Genomic DNA, 12,626 nt, shown 5'->3' on the forward strand with positions numbered 1-12,626 from the left:
GCCTTAGATTTAAGCATGGAATTTCCAGAAAACCAAAAAGCAAGTACAAGCAAGATTGAATCAGAAATTCTGATTCAAAGGAACTGTCACTTATTGTGTTGCAGTGGTTCATGAAAGCTCATGCCTTTTAAAGTAATTGGTTAGTCGAAAAAGGTGCTACCAGACTCCTCTGGATTATTGTTATTATTAATTATTATTAATTATTACTACTATTATTATTATTATTATTATTATTCATACCCTGCCTGACTCCCCCAGACTTTTTGCTACCATAATCTAACATGGCTTTCCTCCTACAATGTCTACAATTAGGTAAACACAGGAAAATGTCTAGTTAGCGTTATGCCAAGGTTTTTCATTACTTTCTGTGTGCTGGTTAAGCTTTTTTTTTTTTTTAATTGTCTCTGATCCTTACTTAATATATGCAGGCTTGGTTATTGTCTGTTTGATGCACTTTGAAATTTCGTGCTGCAGAATCTCCCTGATTATTAGCTGTTCATCTCATCCTGTGATCTGCCTTAAGTTTATATTCTCTTTCTAGCAATCCATGGGGGATTCTTTTAAGATGCTCTCTGTGATTTTAGCAGTATTATATTTTAATTTCCTCCACTATTGTTTTTACATGGGACTGTCTAAAGTTCAAAGGGAATTTTTACATTTTTTTAAACTTAATAAAGTCTGATTTGAATTATACCTTGTGATATTGATCTAACCCCCAAGAGAAGAGGGCTGATTTCCTAGTCTTACACCCCAAAGCTATAGGGCCCAAAGAGGTGGAGCCAGAGAATTTATTCTATTTTTATCATCTTTTCTCCTTCTATTGGCCAGTAAGGCAACTAGGCTGTGGGATCCTTGTCTGTCTCCCATGTTAGGGGTAGGGAGGAGGACTCCGGGTTAAGGTATCCCTCTGGAACAGGATTTCTCAACCGTGGGAACTTTAAGAGGTGTGGACTTCAACTCTCAGAATTCTGGCTGGGGAATTCTGGGAATTGAAGTCCACACCTCTTAAAGTTCCCAAGGTTGAGAAAGACTGCTCTGGAAGATAGGAAATCAGGAAACTGAGGCCAGGGTGAAACCCAGAAGGCTTCCAGGAAAGAACAGCTGAGACTGCCCACCTTTGACCATATGGCCTCAGCTCTCCTGCTAAAAATGCTATAAACCCTTTTGCTCGGCTAGTATAGATGCGTAACCAAATGTTGTGTCACGGAAATGCCATACATTTTCAATAACTTCCCAAAGAAGCTGAATTCTGGATAATGCTGGAAAGTTAGACACATCTTAATGCTGAAAAGCAGGCTGCACACACATAGCAATGTTAAATGAACTAGATTGCCTGATTAATTGGGAGCATACATTCACTTAGCTTAGAAGTATTTGAGAAATCAACAAACCTAAATGTTTAAAAGAGTTTCCCAAACTGTGAGGTGTACCTCCCTTGGGGAGGTGCAGACAGAGTTCAGGAGAGGTGTGAAGAACCCTTTAGTTGTACAACATTACAATACAGGTAGTCCTCATTTAGCGACCAGAATTGGGACTGGCAATTCAGTTAAGAGAAGTGGTCGCTAAGTGAAACCACAACTGGGTTTACAATCTTACTTCAGCTTTCCCTTGCTTTACAGACCTGTGAAAGTTGTAAATGTGAGAATTGGTCACAAAGTTACTTTTTCATCACCGTCGTAACTGCAAAAGGTCGCTGTACAAAGCAATTGCTAAACGAGGTCTAACTGTAAATCCACCTTTCCCAAAGTTTCATTGTATTGCTTTCATTGTTCATTTGTGTTCACTTTGGTGTTTGGATTTTTAGAGGAGAGGTGTACATTAAGATTACACTAAAGGAAGGTGTGATGGCAAAAAGTTTAGGAACCCCTGGTTTAAATTTACTAAGAGCGTAATCCCAATATGTTTAGTGGATAATCCAATGTTTAGTGGAGTTTAGTTCTAGGAAATTATGCACAGGATTCTGCTGGGTGATGGGTAAGTACACATACCTTTTTCTATTAGTTTGGAATTATCCCGGCTTCCTTTGGGTTTAAAAATACCCAAATATAAATATTTGGTTTTAAATTTTAATTTAAAAAGTTTATTAAAGTTTTTTTTATTAAAAATAAAAAATAGGGATACATCAAACTCTGAAGGATTGGGCTGGAGCGTTTGCTTGCTCTTTGCTCCTTCACAACACGGAGTCTGTGGGCTGGTTCAGATAGCCTCGGGAACCAGCTTAACTAGTATTATCTCTCGGGCTCAGTGTTTCCGGGGAGTGAGTCACAAGCGGCGGATCCTCGCAGTGCCAGCTCTGATTGCTCAGGATCAAGTGAAAGGTTGAGACACAGTAGCAGCTAGCCTTGCTGGGAACGATGGGAGCCGCAAGATAAGCATCTGGAAAGCTCCAGATGTCATAAGGTGGTGCCTTCAATAGGTCAGACTGGAAGGGCCGGAAGTCCCCTGGGAGATTGAGCGCTTCTGCGAATCTACGCGTTGCCTCCGCACCAAAGACACGCCCAGTTCCCTTTGAGCAAAGCTGAGTTGCTTTGGATCGGGCGCGGCGGCGGAGCGGGCAGCCTATCCGCCCTCGCAAGGTGGCAAAACAGCCTATTAAGGGGAGGAGGCGGGTGGGATGTTCCCCCTCCGCCAGAGCGCGTCCCACAAAGGCCCACAGCAGCGAAGCCCGGAGCCACCTGCGCCAATGCGACGGGGGACTGCGAGGGGGGCGCCCGCCTGGAAGAGGCAGGCCAGCGCCGTGGGACTCCGCTTCACCCTGAAGCAGCAATGGCTGCCCAAAGGTCGCGGCGCTGCTGAGTGGCGGGGCGGAGCTGGGTCGCTGTGGCTGGGAAATTCTTTCACAAATTATACGTAACGCGGCTACAATCCACGCCACGCTTTGCCCAAGCTGACGACTCCCGTCTCAGGGAGGGAAGGCCGCCTCTCCTGGCGGATCAAAGGATTCCAGAGCAGCGGGGAGGCCGCCTTTCGTACCGCAGGCAGGGGATGTACGAAGGCAAAGTATTATTACTATTATTATTATTATTTTGAAATAATAATAATGATGATGATGATGATGATGATGATGATGATGTTCGGAAGTGCCTCTGATATTTGTCCTGCCCCTTCCTGCAGCGTGCATTGGTTGCAGCTTTCGACCAGTAGAAGCTGCCCAAAAATCTGAGCAGCGCAAGTCCGCAGCGCCCCCTGCGGTTCCCAGGGTGCCTTTGCAGAGCACCCTTCAGGGATTTCTAGTTACGGAAGCGGGTATGAGGGACGAGGAATGCTTTCATTGGAACCTGAATTTCTTTCATGGACCCCTGTCCCATTCACGCTTGCCGTGATTCTCCAGAAAAGAAAACTCTGTTCCCTTCACTCTTCTTTCTCCTTCCCCTTTTCTCCAGCCCACTCTTCTGACTTTACTTCCTATATATTTTTCCACTTTTCTTGGAAATGTTCTTGGATTGGTCATTATTTCTCAGCTTAACTTTAACCAATACAGATTTCTAAAATGCTGCTGTCACCTTCTAAAGAGATGGGGGTAGTCTCAGGCACATGTACCGTTCGGATTCAGATGTTGTGGTAAACTATAACATGGTTTACTTTTCAGCTGGTAGGGTATGGGAACCTAACCACTGTGGCTTATTCTTATGAATGAACCTGACCCTTAATAGGTGTAGAGTGTCAGGGGCCTGGGAAGTAATAGTATCTCTCTGTGTTATGCTGGTCAGACCACCCCTGTCCGGTTCTGGTTGCCATAATAGGCAAAGGATGCTGAGAACCTGGAGAAGAGCAGTAAACATGGGTGGGAGGCTTGGAGGTTAAATCCTATGAATAACAGTTAAAGGAACTGGGTGTGTTTATCCTAAAGAAGAGAAGGCTGATGCGAGACATGATAGCAGTCTTCTAATACTTGTACTGTATTACAGGGAAGAAGGTGTGAATTTATTTTCCACAGCACCAGAAGGTAAGGCAAGAACCAAGAAGTGCAAGCTTTACAGAGATGGATCCAAACTCGAAATAGGGAGGAATGTCCTGATGGTGAGAGTATTAAGCTGTGAAGGAGTCCGCCTCTTAGATTTGTGGGTGCTCCATCACTGGAAGTTTTCAAGCAAAGACTGGACAGCCATTTGTCTGATATAGTCTGAGGATCCCTGTTCGAGGCAGGGGTTGCACTAGAAGACCTCCAAGGTCCCTTCTAACCCTCTGTTTCTATGAGTTTAACAAACGGTGGCTTAATGTGATATGTCAACCCAAAATGGCAGGAATGAAATTTTGCAAATCCAGATTGTTCCTCTGTCTTTTCCCTAATTATTCTTCATTTTCTCAACATTTTTGTCTAGTTCTGCAAAGACTCAACTCTTCTTTCCACTGCTAGAGTGCAGATGGTTTTTGTAGGAAAACTGAGCAAGCAAAACTCCCCTCCAAAGGCAATCCCTTGCCTCCTCCTGATATGACGAGTAGGATTTAGTGTGCTAGTATCTTGGCCAGTCTTTCCTAACCTGAAAGCTAAATGTATTGGACTACAGCTCCCATCATCCCTGCCACGCTGTCTGATGATGACTTAGGCACAATCCATCACACCAAGGGAGCTCAAGAATCAGAAACGCTGATAGAGGTCTTAAATTATATCCTTTTATAATAACTGATAGATGATGCAGAGCTTTGGAGAGTCTTGATTTGCTACTTAAGATCTTCAGCGCAAATGTGGCTCGAAATTCCTGTAAGATGTCTTCCCTTGAAGGAAAGGTAGACTAAGCTTTGAAAACAGAATAGTGTTAAATTGCTCTAGAGGTTTCTAATCCATTGCTCCATCCTGCTTTTGATTCAGATATGCTCCTTTTCCCCACTCATCTTATACTGGCTAGGCAAATGTTGGTATCTTGGCTGTACATTTTCTTAAGAGCCACCTGATTTTTAGATGTGAGAGATCCACAACCAAAATAATAATCATCTGTAAGCAATTGCTGCTTCTGTACAACATGCACACCTATGATTATCTTTATTTACTCAATTAAACTGATATTTTGGGGTTGCAAGGTACACCAAAATGTAAATTTGCCACATAAATTGGATTTGCACAATACACTAAGCTGAAATATGATGGGCTAGTTTCTGATTCAGTGGTTGTGTGATTACAACCAGTGAGAAACTATGTAGCCTAAATAGTTCTAATATTTGTTCTTCCCAATTTATCCAAACTTGTTTTTAGAGGAACTTGCAGTGAGATTTTATATTCAAACAGAAGTAACTTGCAACCCAGGGACTTAATTTTGTCCAGCTGCTTTTTGGTTATACATTGGATGGAGTCAGGATTCATGAAATAGCATGGAAGAGATACAGCATGTCAAAGAGGGGCAATCTAGGGTAGTCAGTAGAGCTTGCACACCATCCCTCTGTGTCCTTGCATGTAAACTGTGTGTACACAGGCTTGCTTGGGCAACCAAACTCTGCACACAGTTTGTATCTCTTCTTTTCCATTAAAATCAACTATCTTTTGAGCATCCTGGCATTTTGAAATGTAGAATATTTATTTCTCAGTTAAGAACCCACTGATGGTACCATTAAGGCCATCATGAAGTTAGGTGGGCATTAAACCAATCCAATCCACTCAGATGCTCATCTGACTGATATGTACAGGATTGATGTGCACTGACCAGTTCATAATGAGCAGCATGTTTCATTTCAAACGAGCAGCATAATCCTCCCACCAAAGTCTGAATGGATCCGCACATAGCGAATGATGCTGAGTCAGCTGTCTGGATTGCCTTGTCAGCAGAGAGTCGCTAGCCTTATTTGGCTCTCTGTTTTGTAACAAGTCATCAGGACCATTTGGATACAGCTAGTGCACAGCTACACACAGGCCAGCTCATTTGTAAATATTCTTTTTTTCAGCGCAAGTCCAAAATGTGCAACATCTTGTTTTTCAGTATCTGCTCAGTTCAGCTGAATAACTGTGAAGCAAGTTTTCTCATAACCATAATGGTTTCAAAAAGCATAGAGAAGCAAACAAATGTTTCAGCTTTATTGACACAGAAGTCTTCATAGAAGGGATTAAGTTATGCCTATTATCCACTTTACAGTGATGGGACTGTTGAGAATGGGAGGAGGAATTACAACAGTATGGCTCAAGTATAGTCATAAAATACCAAGAAACCCAGAAGACGCTATTTTTCATAGCATTCCTTGCCATTCAAAAAAGCAGCATCTTTCATTTGTTGAGGTAGATTGGGGCATCAGTACTTGAATGTACAGATATGTGAAATGATCCAGTTCTTCCGCCAACTTAAGTGAAGAGCTACGATATTCCTCTTTGATTCCCTTACCTGTGACAGCTTATTTGTGTGACTGAAGGAGCTGTAAAATCTAAGTAAAATGTGAGTGGTGCCTGCTAAGAAAGGTCTTTCTCTAACAGTGATCGCTTAGGAAGCTAATGTTCTTAATTTAGGCCAGAGGTACATAATTTGAACCCCAGATTACACGTGGCCTTCAAAAACAATAGCCATCATCTCCTCAGTGACCAAATTGTAATGCTTAATGTGACAGAAGGTGAAAATATTAAAAACATAACTGGAGAGCAATCCAGTTAAGTATCTTAAAATAACATGTAATTTAAATGGCAATTTTATTTCCAATTGAAATGGAAATAAAATGAAATCAGAAGGCATTTTGCCACCTACTACTCTTCAGAGTATAGTCCTAGTACTTCACTCAGAGCCTGCAGCCCTCATCCCCAGAAGAAATGTTAGGTTTGAGAGAATCCCTGTACGAAATCAGGTTTGCTAGGCCTTTGGAAGCTAAGAAAATGAAAATATCTCTCAGGATTTTCAGTCCTTATCCTTCTATTCCCATTGACTCTCTGCCTGTTCGTATGGCTCCCTCTGATGTGATTGAAGTGAACAATTGTCTTCAGTTGCTGAGCCATGACCCCAAGAACAGTATTTCCAGGAATCCCCTTCTTAGCATCTAAGGGATTCCTGGGAAAACTGGACCCCGAGGACATAGTGAGATTAGGCTCAGATGTGGGATTCTCTCTAATTTGCTGCTTCCCCTCTGCTGTGTAGTAAAGTTACCTTCAGTGTCTATTTCCACTGGGTGGCAGCCGTGAGAAGGTGATTTGGTAGCACTAGAAGAATCTGATGCTTCCTTGGCACTCTCAGAAAGCGTAGGCCAGGGCTGTGATTTCTTTTTCAAAATATGAATAATTTGACAAACCCTCTCACCCCTGGTCAGAAGAGGAATGCATTTGAGTAATCTGCTGTTTTGCTGTGTGCTCTTATGACCCTTACTTCTCCCCAAACTAGGGCCCTCCAGTTCCCTTGCACTATATCCCCCAGAATCCCTGGCCAGGCAGAATGGGTAGCGGTATTTGTAGCGTTCTCTGCAATCTGTCGTTTTCTCCATGCTGTTCTTCATCCCTGTATTTCCACACTCTGGAGTAATTGTTCCCTCCTGGATCTGCTAGGTAATCATACCTGCCCGGATTCTTACCTCTGGGTGCTTGACTTGAACATAGGAGAACAGGGCTGGTCCTTTCCGTTGCCTTGTTCCTCCCTTCCTGAGCTACAGTGCTTCATCTCAGACTCACAACTGACCAGAGATGCAGCACTGCACCTTGGGCTGGGAGACATCGAAGTCATTCTTATGAAAGCGTCCATCCAGGAAGCAACTTTCTCTCACAAGAGCGGTCGCAGAGAGGTCAGGCAGTCACCGAGAAGAAAAATACAGGATTTGGAGCAACCTGCGATTTCTAAATTTTCTAGTACCTTTTTTTCCTACTACCTTTTTTTTCTAATCAAGTTGCTTACAAAGCCCAAGAAGCCCTGAGCTTTGCAGAGGATTCTCCAGACCTGTTATTAATAGCAGGCACCAACCACATGAACTGTTAAAATCAAAATTGAAGTAGAGGGTTTTTAAGGAGCTTTTGCTAAGAAAGAAATATAAGTTCCAGTACAAGTTCGTAAGAAATATAGTGCTAGTACGATGATTAGAACTTGGACCTTTCTGCAGGATTTCCCTTGTAGGACAGGAGATGACAAAAGTAGAAGTATGGAAAATGCTTACTGGCCAAGATCACATCTGTATAGGTGCTGAGGCACATTTCAGGTATATTTACAGAAAGATGTCCAGTTTAAAAATAACAGTATAGTGTCATAGTGATTATTATATCTAATTTAGCTCAAGAAGACCCACATTCAGATCTTCCCATAGTCAGAAAAACCTGATTGGATGATCTTGGAAGAGTTTACTCAGTCTAACCTTCCAAGGATAAAAAGGATGGCCAGAATTGTCACCTTATTAAAAAAAAATACAATAAATACATAACTGCATGAAATTAAAACTATATGGAGGAGAGAGAATAGTTGGGAAGTTTCTCTGAATTTATTGCTCTATAACAATCCCATTTTGTGAGCATGCACCCAACAATAATAGGATGTTTCACCAGGCACTGTTGATGCTCAGGGTAAACGGAGATTGCTGTTGATCTGAATATTTCTCAACACTGAAATTGAGATCAATAGAAATTCTGCCAAGAGGTAACAAAGATATAGGCTTCTTTCCTTTTCAGAATCGGCTGTGTTAGTGTATCTGCAATTTTGTTGTTGTTGTTGCAAAGGTATTGCTTTGGGGGGGTATGATAAAATTGTATATGCATTTTCTAACTGGAGCCTTCCTGGCCTTCATAAAGTTGATGTAAATTATGGCTGCGCTCAAAGGTAAAGGTAGTGGCTGCTTAAATAAACATTTCAGCCACTATGGGAATTTCAGATTAACTATGCTTGGCAACATTGAAATAAGTCAGATGTGAGATAATCAGCTTGATACTTGTCTGCTTAGAGTTGAATTCCATAGCCATATAAATAAAATTGTCATTTAGATATTCCCTGACCGATATGTTCACACCTCTTCTAATGATACATTGGTCAAATTGTGTGTGGCAGCAAGGAGTAGATGTAACTCTAGATACAGGTCAGACCCAGGAGGCATTGAGGAGATGAATGTTACAATCTTTTCATCTCTCAGGTAAGACCGTCTGAGAGAGACAACCGTAAGATGAGCCATGACCTGGGAATTCATTTGCCTTCTTTTGGACAGTTTCTCTGATTTCCCTCTGTATAGATGGGCCTATAAAGTGAGGTTTTCACTGGGGAAGCAGGCACTGAATGAAGAGGTGAACATAAGATCAAGCAACACTCTTCCCAGGGAAAAGCTAACATCCTGTGTCAGCCTGATGAGGGCCTGAAGTATGGTAAACACAACATCTGTCATAACCGCATCCTCACACTGCTGTCCAGCAGTCTCCGTCATCAGGAACTAGCACTTCACAACAACTTGACAAGAAGCAGATGGCAGCTCCAGGGGCTGGAGCTCCATCTGGCTGCTTGGCAGCCTCTCCTTCCCCTCAGCTCTAGGCTTGGTCCTCAAAAGCTGTTGGATCACAGCCTCCTCACCAGCCTCCTCCGTCAGCCCAGGGAGAGGTGTGCATTGTGCCATGAAGAGGGAGGGAAACGTAGAAACTAACTATAGTACGGGTAAACTCTGAAGCTAACTTCAAGCAGAGACACAGCAACCCTTCAAAAAGAGCAAGAAACTCTCTTCTTTTGTCCAGCCATCATGGTTGTTAAACAAATTGGGGAAGGGGAACAAAGGAGAGGGCAAAAAATTGCAAAATGATGTTCCAGACACTGAAAGGCAGTACTGGTTAAGACACCAGCAGCAATATGCCTTGTGTTAGAAGCCCTGCTGAGACTAAGAAACTTTCCAGATACTCTAATTTCACACTGGAATAGGCACTCCTGTATATGCTGATCCACAATGTTATCCACAATCAAATCCTCAGTAGCTCTGCATTCACAAGCCTGCATTTTTGCTCTCTCTGAGTCTAAGCTCTAAATCCATGGTTAGACTGGAGAGACTGGCTTTCCAGATTGGTAATCATTTGAAAATATGTACATCAAAACCTCAAATGTGTAAGATCTGAATTTCAGAAAGCCTGCCAAATCATTATATTCAGCCTGAGAATAAATTTGGGTTGATAAATGAAAAAATTATAGCCAAATTTGGGAATGAGCTGCAGTGAGTCAAAGGGAAACTAAAGGGCAATACGTCATTGTTCAAATAGTTTCCAAAGGAGATAAATCTCTGCAAATGTAGAAAAGAAAAATGATCAGGCTTCAAGAGTCATTTGTTGTCGATGGTAGCATCTATAGCTTCTTTCCTCACTGCAATGGCTTTTTAAAAAATGCCTGAACCGCAATGGTTATAAATCATTACATTGTTAAGCAGACTTAATGACCACTTAACAGGGCAAACTTATGCAAATTTAGCTGTGTCCTAAACACAGTGTGTTACACTGTAGATTTGAATTGGCTCAGTGGTCACTTCCTCTTGGAGCTCTAGGAACTTTGGTTTCTACGTGAGAAGAAGGGATGGGCTGCATCCACCTATAAAACTAAGCCTGAATTTCGATATTGTTGAACAAGTCAGAGCCCACATGCATGCTGAGTCATAAGGGATGGGTTCATATGTCATGCTGTGCCAAAAATCAACCAACAAACCACATTATGTCTTAGTTCTCTGTGTAAACCAGGCCAGTAACTATGAACACAGATGTTGGATGGGAAGTGGCAGGGATCTTGAAAAGGTCCAGGTTATCCCAAATGTAGTTCCCATAATTGGCAATGGCAGCCTTCCTCAATCAGGGATCTTTCAGATGTATTGGGACTGCAAATGCCTAGGCAACATGGTTGTAGGCTGGGAATTATGGCAGCTACAACCACAGGGCACTTGGAAGCTGCCAGCTGGGAGAGGTTGCTTTAGAGCAGGCTGAGGCATTCTGGGAGTTGAAGACTGCACCTTAAAGTTGCTGAGGTTGAGAAACACTGCTAAGGACAAAGCTATTACAATGCAACGGTTTGCTCTGATACTGATGCAGTGCAATCATGTGGACAGTGATTTTCAGGACCATCATCTGCTTCAGCCAGGCAGTTGGCTGACCTAACAGGAGCTTTACATGGTTAAGTCGGCTGACTCACATAAATATCTCATGAGAAGCACTTGAACATAGATAGGACCGAATGAAGTATGAGGGAGAAAATACTGTGCACCAGGGAAAAGTTTCTGTTTGGCTGATGGCTTAAACCACCTTCCAAACTGGGTTCCTTCAGTTGATCTGGACTGAAGGGTCCAAGATGTTCCTGGACATTCTGGGAGTTGCAATCCTACCACATCTGGATGGAGCCAGGCAGGAGAAAGCTCACCTCAGACTGCAGTCAGATGATCGTGCTTAGAAGTTATGCTGCTAGGAAGATATGCCTAGGGAGAAGGGAAGCTTGTAAACCAGAAAATAAGTACTGTACAGCAACCCCTCTCCTGAGATTCGGTTCCATTTTACTTTGAGCTCAGCAGGGATATATATTATTCCACTACAGTCCATGCTCAATTACTATACCAATGAATTTGCTCATATAAGATGAACAGACTGCTGAGTATGTGCATGTATATATGAAAAATAAAAATATGAGTTCAGCATGAGTGTATGGAGGGATTTGCTGGTGTTCATTTGAGCAGCATACCAAAAAAAAAAAAAAAACCCCAAGCAAATGTAATATTTGGGAATGAGATCAGCATTACCTATTGCATCTCAACAGCTAGCATATGAACCATGATATCCTGGCTTCATGACATATTAAAATATATGAAGTAAAGATGACTAATGAAAGTAGTGTTTTGAGCAAACACCAGGCACAGTCCCCCTGTGCACTGGCAAATTGAGGTTGTTTTCTGCCCCTCTGTTTCTGTTCCACTGAAGGCTGACTCTCCACTCTTCTTCACAAGGCTGCTGCTTCTCATCCATATGTCAAAGCCCATCCTGTAAGAAACAGAGAAAAGAACTGTCAATCACCAGGGAATCAGAAAAGAACTACCTCCCAGGAAGGGTGCCATATATCAGTCACCATTTCTTGACTTGTTCTGGATATTGCCAACTAGACAATCTGGATATCAATACAGCCAACTTGGGAATTCTAGGATTGTTGGCAAAACTGGGAAATTAAAAAAAAAATCCCATCCCATAAAAAGGCAATAACAAACCAGTTCTATAATGCTGCCAAGACTGCATGGATGAAGTCAGCAGGAGTCGAGCTTCCCAATAGATTGTCTTTACCTTTAGGAAGCTATTGGAGAAAATATGCTTTTTATGTACTGTATGTATGGGATAATTGGTCACCCTCATCCATTTCACATAAGTAATGGCTGGATTGCAATCAGAACCAGGTAAGGGGCTACTATTTCAAGTACTCTCGTTTGGCTAGAAGGCTGGACGAGCTCTGTCCCCAATTTCTCGTCCTCTAAAAAATTAGTCCCCGCCTGTATTGGAACAGAACAAAAGCCCATCAAGTCTGGGTGAATGAAGCAGATGCCCCCCTGGGAATGTCCTAAGCAAGGAAGGAAGAAATATCCCCCTATTGCTTGCTCCAGTAGTTTCCACTCCGACACACACTGCCCCCCAATGCGAAACCTTCATTTAGTCACAACAGGTAATAGTAACCAGCAGACATGGATTGTTCGACTATAGTACATCCTGTACTCTAACACCTGCAATCTATAGATAAAACCCCCAGATGCTCCAGAGTAATACACAGTGA

At 42.4% G+C, this 12,626-nt stretch overlaps 1 long non-coding RNA gene across 1 annotated transcript in view; it reads right to left on the reverse strand.

The window, feature by feature from the left end:
* Positions 1 to 5,990: 5,990 nt before the first annotated feature.
* Positions 5,991 to 12,626, reverse strand: part of LOC112541170 (uncharacterized) — a 29,312-nt gene continuing 22,676 nt past the window's right edge. The window contains exon 2 of the long non-coding RNA XR_003085207.2: positions 5,991 to 11,851. This is a non-coding gene — a long non-coding RNA (uncharacterized LOC112541170). The remainder of the gene's footprint in view (positions 11,852 to 12,626) is intronic.

Source organism: Python bivittatus, unplaced genomic scaffold, assembly GCF_059951505.1.
Source record: "Python bivittatus isolate LINGU-HERP-01145 unplaced genomic scaffold, Pbiv_v1 ctg000080_np1212, whole genome shotgun sequence".
Taxonomy (NCBI): domain Eukaryota; kingdom Metazoa; phylum Chordata; class Lepidosauria; order Squamata; family Pythonidae; genus Python; species Python bivittatus.